Source organism: Condylura cristata, unplaced genomic scaffold (assembly GCF_000260355.1).
Source record: "Condylura cristata isolate star-nosed mole 26May11 unplaced genomic scaffold, ConCri1.0 scaffold00032, whole genome shotgun sequence".
Taxonomy (NCBI): Eukaryota; Metazoa; Chordata; class Mammalia; order Eulipotyphla; family Talpidae; genus Condylura; species Condylura cristata.
In genome coordinates, this window is record NW_004567133.1 from 14466655 (window position 1) to 14477405 (window position 10751).

Genomic DNA, 10751 nt, shown 5'->3' on the forward strand with positions numbered 1-10751 from the left:
TGCCTCTATGCCAGGGGAGATGGACTTGTGGGTAAGGCCCATCTGAGCAGTTGGCTCAGGAGAGACTCAAAGTGAACAGGGAGGCTGGGCATCAGCGCAGAGGGGCCGTGAGGGAGGGCCGGAGCGGGAGTGAGATCACCGCGACTTCTGAGGTGGCTTTTTCTAACAGGTGTCTGAAATGTGTCACCCACACGCATTTGGTAGAAAATAATCTATGTGACTGCTGGTAGGTAGCTGCTAACAGTAAAGGGTATCTCTAAATTGCCTCCAGGTGAATGAGGATGACAACGATGACAAGGAGGAGGAAGGTGAGAATTAAAGCTCGTCCATCTAGACTATTTTGCATGAGCCCTTTAATAGAACTTAGGAGCCAAAGGGGAAAAAAGATAAAATAAATTAATGGTGAGGAAGTCATTCCACTATTTAAGATGTTTATACAGCACTAGCAGGAGCACTTCTTCTAGGTTATAAGGTTAAGAAAAGCAGGGCCACAAAAAAATACACAAATGATCATAAGCCACAAATAGAAAAATCCTATAATAAAAAAAAACATAACATTAAAAGTTCACTTCTTTCATAAGACAAAATAGGGAGAATTTCATTCCTAATAGTAAGAAAGTTTAAAAAACCACATTTTTTTAACAAGAAAGATACTAGTCCTGTGAAGAAGACAGTAACATTTTCTTTAAAAGGTATTAACATCAGGGCCTCCCTAGTGGTTCCGGGGTTAAATCTCAGCACTAGCAAGCTATGGCCGGTCATGGCAGCACAAGTTCAACGCCTGACCAGGGAGTGACCCCCAGGGCGCAGCAGACCTCTCCTGTCTCCCTGCTGCTCCCCTCAGCAGTGGATTTCAGTCAGTCTGCTTATTCTGCTCCCCACTCTGCCTCCGGTGAATCCTCTCACCCCCCTGCACCTCTGACCTGTACCCCAGCTCTTGTATGCATAAATAAAAATAAATCTTTTAAAAACAGTATTAAGCTCACAATGAAAGGAATGTTGGATTTGGTGTTCCTGGGAGTTTTTTGGTTTTGTTTTGCTTTGTTTTTCAGTTTGAGCTTCTCTGGTGCAATATACATATAGTTATTTATTTATTTTCGGTTAATTGGTAACTGAATTGCTGAGTCATATGGTACATGTGCATTCAGCTTAACTAGAAGTCAACAAATGTCTTCAAAGCACTTTTACACATTTTGGCACCAGCAACAACGTGTGAGAGCTGCAGTCACCCCACATTTTGCCAGTTCCTGGAATCGTCACTTTGTATTTTACATGTCCATCATCCTGAATGGAAAGATTTATTAAAATAAAAATATTCCCAAAATGTCAGCTCTTCCCAATTTAATGAATAAACTTAATATAATTCCAGTAAAAATCACAGGAACCTGGCGTAGTGAGGTTTTGGATACAGGGATAAATAAACCAATGGAAAAATATAAAGAAGCCCCAAACATCCTCATAAATATGGAAATATTTTCTTAAGATTTATTTATTTATGCATACAAGAACTAGTGTGTAAGGCCAGATGTGCAGGGGGGTGAAAGGATTCACCAGAGACAGAGTGGGGAGCAGAACAAGCAGAATGACAGAAACACACTGCTGCGGGGAGCAGCGGGGAGACAGGAGAGGTCTGCCGCGCCCTGTGGGTCCCTCCCTGGCCTGATCGAACTGTGCTGCAGGGGCCGTGAACAGCTCCACTGTGCTGCACCTTAACCCTTTTCACCGTCAGGGAGGGCCCAGGACATAGTGCATGTATAACCATCGTGGTACTTCAATTCCAATAAGCAAGAACGGGCTATTTATCTTGTAGCACTAACACAGTGACTACAAGACTAAAGAGAAATAAGGATAAACTTCTAGCCATGGACAAAACAACTCCAGAGGCAGGAAGATCAAAGGAATTACTTGCACCATTTACCACCAACTGGGTCAGGAAACTCACCCAGGGAGGAGAACAAGAGCCAAGCCGAGGCCAGGGCCCTCATCCTCAGAGTCTCCCACACTCCTCTTTGGGCCAAAGACAGTCAGCTCACTGCTCTGGCCTGGAGCGCCTTCCCTCTGCACGAAGGGCAGGCAGTGAAAGGAGACTGCAGCCCAGAGACAAAGAGCCAGAAGATGTGTGAGAGAGAGGGCAACCCCAAAGCTGGACCCATGTCTAAAACCACAGACAACACAAAAAACATTCCAGATGGAGTCAAGGTTTAACAGCAAACAATAAAAAGCTCATAAGAAAATTAAGAAGCCCACACACATACTCTTTCTACCTCAGAGAAGACCTCCTGAAAACAGTGACAACCCAGACACCGGCAGGCCCTCGGAAAGTTTCGCTGCATTATAATAGATGCTATTATCTGCGCTTACAAAGGTCATGGACAGACAGCACTGCAAAACTATTGGCAGTGCAGAAAACAGACTAAGTACCCTACTATTCAGAGTTCTCACAAAATGCCCAAGGAACAAGTATGCCACTAAGAAAAAAGGCAAATATATATATACAAGGTGCTTTGCTCAACTGAGAAAAACAATCAGGAAACAAATGAAAGTGACAGTGAACTACCACCCCTAATATTGAAAAAACTTCAAAACAATAATCAAGACCACCATTAGCAAGAAAGAAAAGGCCCTCTCATGAACTTCAACTAGAAAGATTTAGGAAGAAATCTAACCACAGATTGTAAAAATAAAAACATATGCTTTTTGGCCCTCCCTGGTGGCGCAGCGGATTAAAGCACAGCACTGAGAATCTAAAGCCACTTCCGCATGAGTTCAATACCCGCCTGCCCCAGAGGTGACCACATGGCACGGCAGACCTCTCCTGACCCGCCCGCTGTTCCCCTCAGCAGTGTACCTCGTCGATCTGCCTGTTCTGCTCCCCACTCTGTCTCTGGTGAAGCCTCTCACCACCCCTGAGCCTCTGGCCTGTACCGCAGTTCTGTATGAACAAATAAATAAATCTTTAAAAAAAAAAAAAACATATGCTTTCTAACCCAGCAACCCAACTCCTGCATTCTACACCAAAGAAATAATGATATACGGAAAACAAAATAACAAAATAAAATAAAAATAAGAGGAAAGACCCTGCAGATGTCTATTGCTTCATTACCCATAGCAGCGACACTTGGAAACAATTCCTGCCTCCCATGGTTTGCCTGCGTCAGCAGTAGAACGCAGGCTTTTAGGAAAAGTTATTAGAACTGCAACTTGGAAAGGTTTCAACAGAGTTGTCCCAGGAGAAGAAATAAGGACGCAGAACATTATGTAGGATTCAATTTGTAAAACCTGTGTGTGTGGCTATATTTGTATATTGTATATGGAAATGACTCTATGAGGGTAGAGAAAAACAGAGTGATTCTTGACCACTAACATAAGAGGGAAGGACAAAAGGATGTGGTGGAGAAAAAAGAGGCCAGGAAAACGCCAGCTTGGCAAAGGTGAAAATGCCAGCTTGACAAGGGTGAAAACTCGCAAGGCAGTGAGCAGTTTTCAAGCCACTATTAGGGTGAAGGTTTGAGGATGGTAGACAAGAAGGTAAAAAGAAATGTACGTTCTTCTTGAGGAATCAGAAATGTAAAAAATAACCAATTTGAAGTAGGTGAAATCATACTTTCTGACCATTTTCAAAGCCACTGATCTAAACCCACGACCTGCCTTCTCTGGGAGGCAGGTAGGCTGCAGAGAACAAACGCAGCTAGATCTCTTGGTGGGTGAGGTGCTTACGTGTCACTCAGGAGCCAGCAGCCAGAAGGAATCAGCTGAAGGAGCTGCTAAAGGAAAAGGGAAGAGAATGGAGAACCAGGGTCCTGAGGGGCGCAGGGTAAGTGCGGAAGGAGGGAACAGAGGACCGTGAAGCCGGTGGCCCTGGACCTCCCAATCTGCTCCGTCCACAGCGAGAGAGAAAGGAAACTCCGCACAGAAAGCTGGTCTGAAAAAACACAAAAATGACAAGCAGCACACACTTGCCCTGACCGCTGGCCACACCTCAGAGTCAGCGCGAGTGGACTCCGCCCCGCACACAGCCGTCGCTCAGGCTTCCAGAATCAGCTGCAGGCGTCTCAGTGCTCCCCTCCCTGCTGGCCACCACCACCTCCGTGCAGCCCTCCGGGCGGCCAGGCAGAGCCACCTCCCAGAAGCCACCCCTCTCCACCCCTCCCCTGGCATCCCGACAGCTCTCCTCCTGAAATGGGGCTCTGACTCCGCCATTACCTTTGTTACCTACTTCCCCACCCACCACTATGAGCAGGCTGTGCTTGGTCTGGTTTTAGGAGGAACATAGATCAGCATGTTTCGGTTGCTCATTTCAAAGTGTCAAGAAAAAGATCTCCAGCCCATCTCCCTGATGGTCGTACGTAGGACAGAGTACTCAGGGCCTCGAAATGCCACCTCAAGCCAATCTCTGGCTCAGACGCAAGACAGATGGCAAAAAGTATGAAGGAAAAGTGTATAAAGATAGCCCTCGCAGAGGAAATAACGCCCTAACGGAGAGACTTCAAACACTGGCCATGGCAGCAAAGAAGCAGCGACAAACTTTCCAGCCAATCTCCCAACATACAGGGGACCCTCCCTGATGTGCCCCCCCCACGCCCACCACATCCCTAGCCTTTGCCATTCCCGCTGCCATTCCCGCTGCCCCCACCTCGCCCACCCAACCACTGCAGGCCCTCCTCACCCCCACACCTACACCACGTGATGACTGCCACAGGTCATTGTCACACACCGTGACCCTTGAGGACAGCAGTGGCCTGGTGCGGCTGGCACCCCAGGGTGACACAGCAACCCACACCCAGATATGCATTCTGTGGGGGACTGATCACCCAGCCTTTGGATCCCAGATCAGCCGAAACACTAGGACCTCCAGTCATAGAAAGAAAATGTATTTCGTCAGCAAGCTGGTATTGGGCGTGCTGGCCCTCACACAACCTCAGGACTGGGCATCATTACTGTCACAGCATTTTTCCAGACGGGGCAGCAGAGACCCAGGGAAGCTGAGGCCAAAGCACACAGCTGGCAACTGGTGAACTGTGGAGGGCTCGGAGGTGCATGTGTCTGACGCCAGAGCCAACACGCCACGCCCTGGCCACTGGCCGCCGGCCGCCGTCATGAAGGCGATGACGACAGCGCTTCTCGACGGTCCCGTGGACCAAAGCTGTTCTCACCAGCCACTGACAAATACGACATTAAAATTCGGTCTGAGGCCGCAGGCCAACTGAGGCACGACCCCTGAGAACTCACTGCCACGCCTGAGGTGCCACCACCACCTAGCGCGGGACGTTCGACACCAGGATTCTAACTCCGAGCCCCAAACCCACCTCACCCTGCTGCCCCCCAACTCGGGTTGTTATTTCTAAGTCTGGGGATGCTGGTCTTTTCCCAGCAGCCAGAGAGGCCAGTGAAGAGCTTCCTTTCTGCAGATGCTCTCACGCAGAGAGCAGGACAAGAAGGAACAGGCGCCGTCTGGAGCACGGGGCTCTGGGAGACGAGGGGCCTGGTGGCCGCCAAGGCTGGGAGACCTGAGGGGACTGCAGAACACCCTGGCCGAAGCTGGAGTCAGGGTGAGGGAGAGCTGCGCAGCCGCCTCTTCAGATCTGGCCAGTTTCTTTTTCATTAGCTCTCTGCTTTTCCCTCTTGAGGTTAAACGTCCCTACAGGAGACGGATGACGTGGTTTTCCTGCATGAACGTGCCACCACCCTTGGCCAAACACATTTCAAAGTAAGACGAAGGCTTTGATGCTGAGAAGGAGCCGGCTAAGGGAATTGCACATCTCCTCTGCAATGGCAATAGAGAGAACAGACTTCGGTGCCCGAGAAACCAGAATCCAACTCCCACCTCTGCCTCTCTCAGCTTCTCCTCCTGAGGCCACCCCAAAGACTGAGAGCCAACGTGAACAAGGAGGACGGGAGCCGGGAGACGCACCGTCACCACGGTGAGTGGCAGCGAGCAACTCTCTGCCACAAACACCGCAGTCAGGAAGGAATCAATTTCTCGAACGAATTCCACCATGAAGTAGAAGATGCAGCTACTAAAAGTTACAGCAGGAAACTGTATTGTATGAGGCCATGATATCTAGTTTTTGGAGATGGATTCTGTCAGGAAATGACTGCTATGGGGTAGGGAGGAGGAAGCGGCCCAGAGTGCGTGCGCACACAACTCAGTAGACCCAGGCGGGAAGCAGATGTGCACTGTGAATTAACAAGCCTCCAGGTGATTCTGAGGCAGGTGGACCTTTGAAGTGACTCACCTGTGCTGACCGGAGCCAGGCCCGCACAGGCCCTCAGGAAGAGCTGAGGCGCTCGGTCTACTGACGTACCACGGCAAACACACCCTGGGAACATGTGCGATGGGCACGTGATCGTGCAAACTCGGAGAGGCAGAGAACCCGGAGAGGCAAAGAGCTGGAGCAGCCACCCGCTGGCCTCGCAGCTCGCCAGCCTTGTGCTGGCACTGGCATGTCCACACTTGACTGTGGTGGGGAGCGGTGCCCATGCTCGTCAGAGCTGCTTCTAGGCGCTGGCGACCCCTCGCGACCGGGACCGCAAGGACATCAGCGAAGAGCTGGTGTCACAGAGATGGGAGATGGAGATGAGCTAAAGCAGCCAGCGCGGCAGACAGCCGATGAGCTGGCCCTTACCGTGTTACTGCGGAGAGAGGACCAGCAAAGGGCAGAGCGTCAGGGAGGGCGCAACGTCTGTCAGCTTCCAACAGCCCAGGGCCTGGTAGAAGGTTCTCCCCCAGCACTGCTCTCAGGCTGGGAAAGGGTCACAGAAGAACGAGCGAGCGGAGAAGAGGGAGGCAGAGAAGAGGGCGGTGGGGAGGATGTGGGGGGGGAGATGCTAGCGTCCATCCGGGGCAAGAAGACTCCGGCCCGCCAGTTCCCTTCCTTCCTTCCATGAGTTCCTCCTGCCACACATGCTGCAGAGATGAATCAGCTGGGAGTGACTCCGCCACCATCTCCAGCGGTGCCTGTGAGCTCTCACCTTGGCCAAAACCTTCCCAGCGCCTGCCGGCCGAGGTTACATAAGCTATGCGGAGCCTTTCCGAGGCCTAGGTCAGTGGCAATTATTTTTAAGGATGAAAAAACATATGATCACAGTAAAACATACGAAGGCGCTCAGAGTTGGAGAGCCCCCACACTGCTGTTGTCTGGAGGTGCTGGGGCCCCCCCGTCCACGTGGCTTTTGGCTCCACACTTCACTCTGGAGCTCTCCTCCCGCAGCCAGGAAATTTTTTTGTCTGTTTGTTCTACTGCTATTGCAAGTTCCAATTCTGAAACTGCTGCCACAGCATTTTTTCATTTAAAACAAATTCCGTAGGGACATCTTTTTTTTTAAGATTTATTTATTTATTTATGCATACAGAGCTGAGGTACAGGCCAGAGGTGCAGGGGCGGTGAGAGGATTCATCAGAGACAGAGCGGGGAGCAGAACAGGAAGATCGATGAAGCACACTGCTGAGGGGAGCAGCGGGCGGTCAGGAGAGGTCTGCCGCGCCCTGTGGGTCACCTCTGGGCCACGGATCGAACCAGCACAGAAGCAGCTGCAGTGAGCTTGCAGTGCTGAGTCCTAACCTGTTGCGTCGCCAGGGAGGCCAGGAACAGCACTTTTAAAGGTGACGTGCCACCTCATGCCACGAACACACACTGTCCCCCAAGCGGTGGGCATTTTACATCACTGAGTTTTCACTATCGTAGTCCCCTGAAATGTTATGTATGTTATACAGAAGGTATTTCAGGTAATTCCTCAGAACAGAAGCCCAGAAGGAGAATTAGGAGAAACTGGAAACACTCAGACAGGTCCCAGGTGGAGGGGCCACCAGGCACCCATAATCCTGCGCGAGGCAGAGACAACACAGGTCGTTGCTCCCTGCCCGTCTGCTCTCCACAGTGAGCCGTCTGAGCAGTGCCAGGCTTACCTGCTGTCGGAGTCTGAGGCGATCTCCTTTCTCCCTCCAAAGCGAATCTGACACTGCGTGGAAAAAGAAGCAGAGATCAGCTGGAGGATGGGGACCCCCCCACCACTCAATAGCCCATGAGGCTGCAGGCTCAGAGGGGACACAGCCCCCCGGCTGCCCCCGGGGGAGTCAGCCCAAGACCGAAGGGATAGACACCCAGCCTCCCAGCCACTGACAGGAAGCCCTTGTCTCCTCTTCTACAGAAGTGAGCCTGTGGGTAAACAATGCTAAGAGGAAAACAGAAAGCACACCGCCTTCTGCAAATTATCTAGAAGCGCCTTCTGCCAGCAGCTGAGTGTCTCCAACACTGTGCTCTTAAAAAGCAATATTACATCTTCCACAAATCTGTGATGATGGGCCCCTCTGACAGAACCCCAAAGTTGTCGGGACAGGCTACAAGTTAGGTCAGCATAAATGGGCCTTAAACAAGCGTGCGGGCTGTGTCGAGTGACCAGCGGGCCACGGGGAGGGGAGCGCCACGCAGACAACGGGGCACGGAGCATTTTAACCACTGTGAGTTACACGGTGCGAGTCACAAGACTGGACACCCGACAGCGCGGTCCACTGCCCTCTTTTAAGGGCACAGAATCTCCACCGTGGGCAGCAGTCTGCAAGCTCACTGCATTCGTTGCGTTGACACAGACAGAAGAATGTAGTGCCCCAAATGATACATCTGTCAAGACGCAGGGCAGCGCACTCTTAAAATGGCTTTATTGATTGCACGCGGCGTATACCTGCATAAAGCTGGTCTTCGTAACGGTGCATATAAGCTTTCATACACACACCCGTAACAACAACAAACAACACAGCAGCAGGTGTGCGCAGAGTTCCACTTATCTCTATTTAAACTGCTACATTCAAAGTAGTTTGCCCTGCCTCCTCAGCTTACATTTTCCATTTCTGGGGCAAAGACCAAAGAAACTCATAATGTGGATTCCAGATTTTCTATGCACCAGGCGCTGGCCAAGCTCCGCACCTGCTTTAACAGACCAGTTTCCCCCACTGTGGAGATGAGTGAGCAGATTACAGGGAAGAGGAGCCCGCACGAGGCAGGTGAGGTCCTCCGGCTCCCACAGGGTGCGGACATGAGGCCAGGGTGCCTCGGGGCTTGGGCAGCTCTTAAACCCTCTGGCACGCAGCACCCACTTCTATGGCCATATCTCCCAGTACTGTGACTGCCATGGTCAGGCCTGTCCAAATGTGGGCGGCTAGAATTCCCAGGCGCGCCCCGCTCTGCCCGTGACTGGGTCTTCTGACCTTTGGTTTCTCCGTCTGTACCGTGGAACTGCCTGGCCGGGTGGGGGAGGGCTCGTGGAGCGCACGCTGCCGAGGCCCAGCACACCTCACTGCGTGCAGGACAGAACGCTAACTAGTGCCGCCTCATGTCAAAGCCCCTCCCATGCCGGGCCAGCGGCGGCACAGGGCTCCTGGAGGATCCCGATCGCGTGCTGTCAGCAGACGCGCCTCCTCGGCCCGGTCTCACTCCTCCCGCCTCTGCTCCGGGCTCACGTGGCCCCAGCTCCAAGCCACCACCTTGGCCCTGGAAGAGGTTCCAAGCGGAGGCTTGGAAACAAGACTTTGGAAGTCAGGTCAAAGGGGCCTCCCCAGAGCCTGGGTCCCTCCTGCCCTGGCTCTGCCACCTCCTTCTCGGTCCCTTGCTAGGGGGGCGACCAGCCTCACCGTCCCCAGACAGTGGTGGGAGAGTGTCTACGGGGCTGAAGCACTGCTGCTGGCTGTCACCGACCCCAAAGGCACATGCGAGCTCTGCTCCCACCTGTTTCACTGCATCCAGCAGCCGCTCCAGCAGGCACTGTCTTTTCAGGTCATTGTTCTGTGATCCTAAAATGCAACGAAGCTCAATTAGTTCTCCCTGACATGAGCCTTCTGTTGGAACTTCTGCCGTGTGGCATCGGGCATCTCAACCAGCACCGGGCATCTCTTTAATGAATCAGGAACCAGAGGCCCTCCCTGGTGGCGCAATGGGTTAGAGCGCAGCACTATGAAGCTATGGGCAGCTCCTGCAGGACGGAGTTCAATCCCTGGCCAGGGAGGTGACCCACAGGGCGCAGCACACCTCAGCAGGGTGCTTCAGTCCATCTGCCAGTTCTGCTCCCCACTCTGTCTCTGGTCAAGCCTCTCACCACCCTGCACCTCTGGCCTGTACCCCAGTTCTTGTGTGCATAAATAGGCCTATTTTTTTTTAATGAATCAGTAACAACACTGGATGCCAAGGATCCCCTTCACTACAATGAACCTTGACCACTCGCCTGCCCTCGCCTCCCAGGAAAGCAGCTAACCATCGCCCGGTCTAGAGAGCGTGTCCAGAAGGGCCGCGTCCAGCGTGTCGAGCTCTGCGGTAGGAGCTGCCCTGTGCATCCGGGAGACTTAGCAGCCCACAGCCCCCAACCCGCTAAATGCCAGCAGCACAGGGACCAACGCTGTGGCGACAAAGGCGCCCGGAAAGTGCCCACATCAGAGCTGGGGGCTAACTCGGCAGGGAAGCATCCCAGGCAGGGGCGCGGCTCGCTGCTCACCACCAGCTCCAGCATCCTGTCCCCGGCCAGCTGGCGGCAGGGAGCCCCAGCTGTCAGGGAAGCTGCCTTCCTCCATCCGTCCTTCCTGCCTCCACCACAAACACACCGAGTAGAGGCCGAGTGGTGCCCTGTGACCAAGCGCAGCAAGCCAGGGCCAGGCCGCGGGATAGACGCCAGGCCTCAGGGCCTTCTGCTGCTGGGCCTGCACGAGAGAGCACCTCCCTCCCCACAGTGGGGCCCCAGGCTCAGCCACCACCCTGCGAGGGGCTTCT

At 52.8% G+C, this 10751-nt stretch overlaps 1 protein-coding gene across 1 annotated transcript in view; it reads right to left on the reverse strand.

Annotated features, from left to right (window-relative positions):
- Window positions 1–9780, reverse strand: part of SNX29 (sorting nexin 29) — a 234055-nt gene extending 224275 nt beyond the window's left edge. Inside the window, exons 1-2 of the mRNA XM_004692119.2 lie at window positions 9720–9780; window positions 7907–7959 (exon numbers count right to left, since the gene is read on the reverse strand). The gene's annotated coding sequence lies outside the window, so the exon portion shown is untranslated. The remainder of the gene's footprint in view (window positions 1–7906; window positions 7960–9719) is intronic.
- Between the last annotated feature and the right edge of the window lie 971 nt (window positions 9781–10751).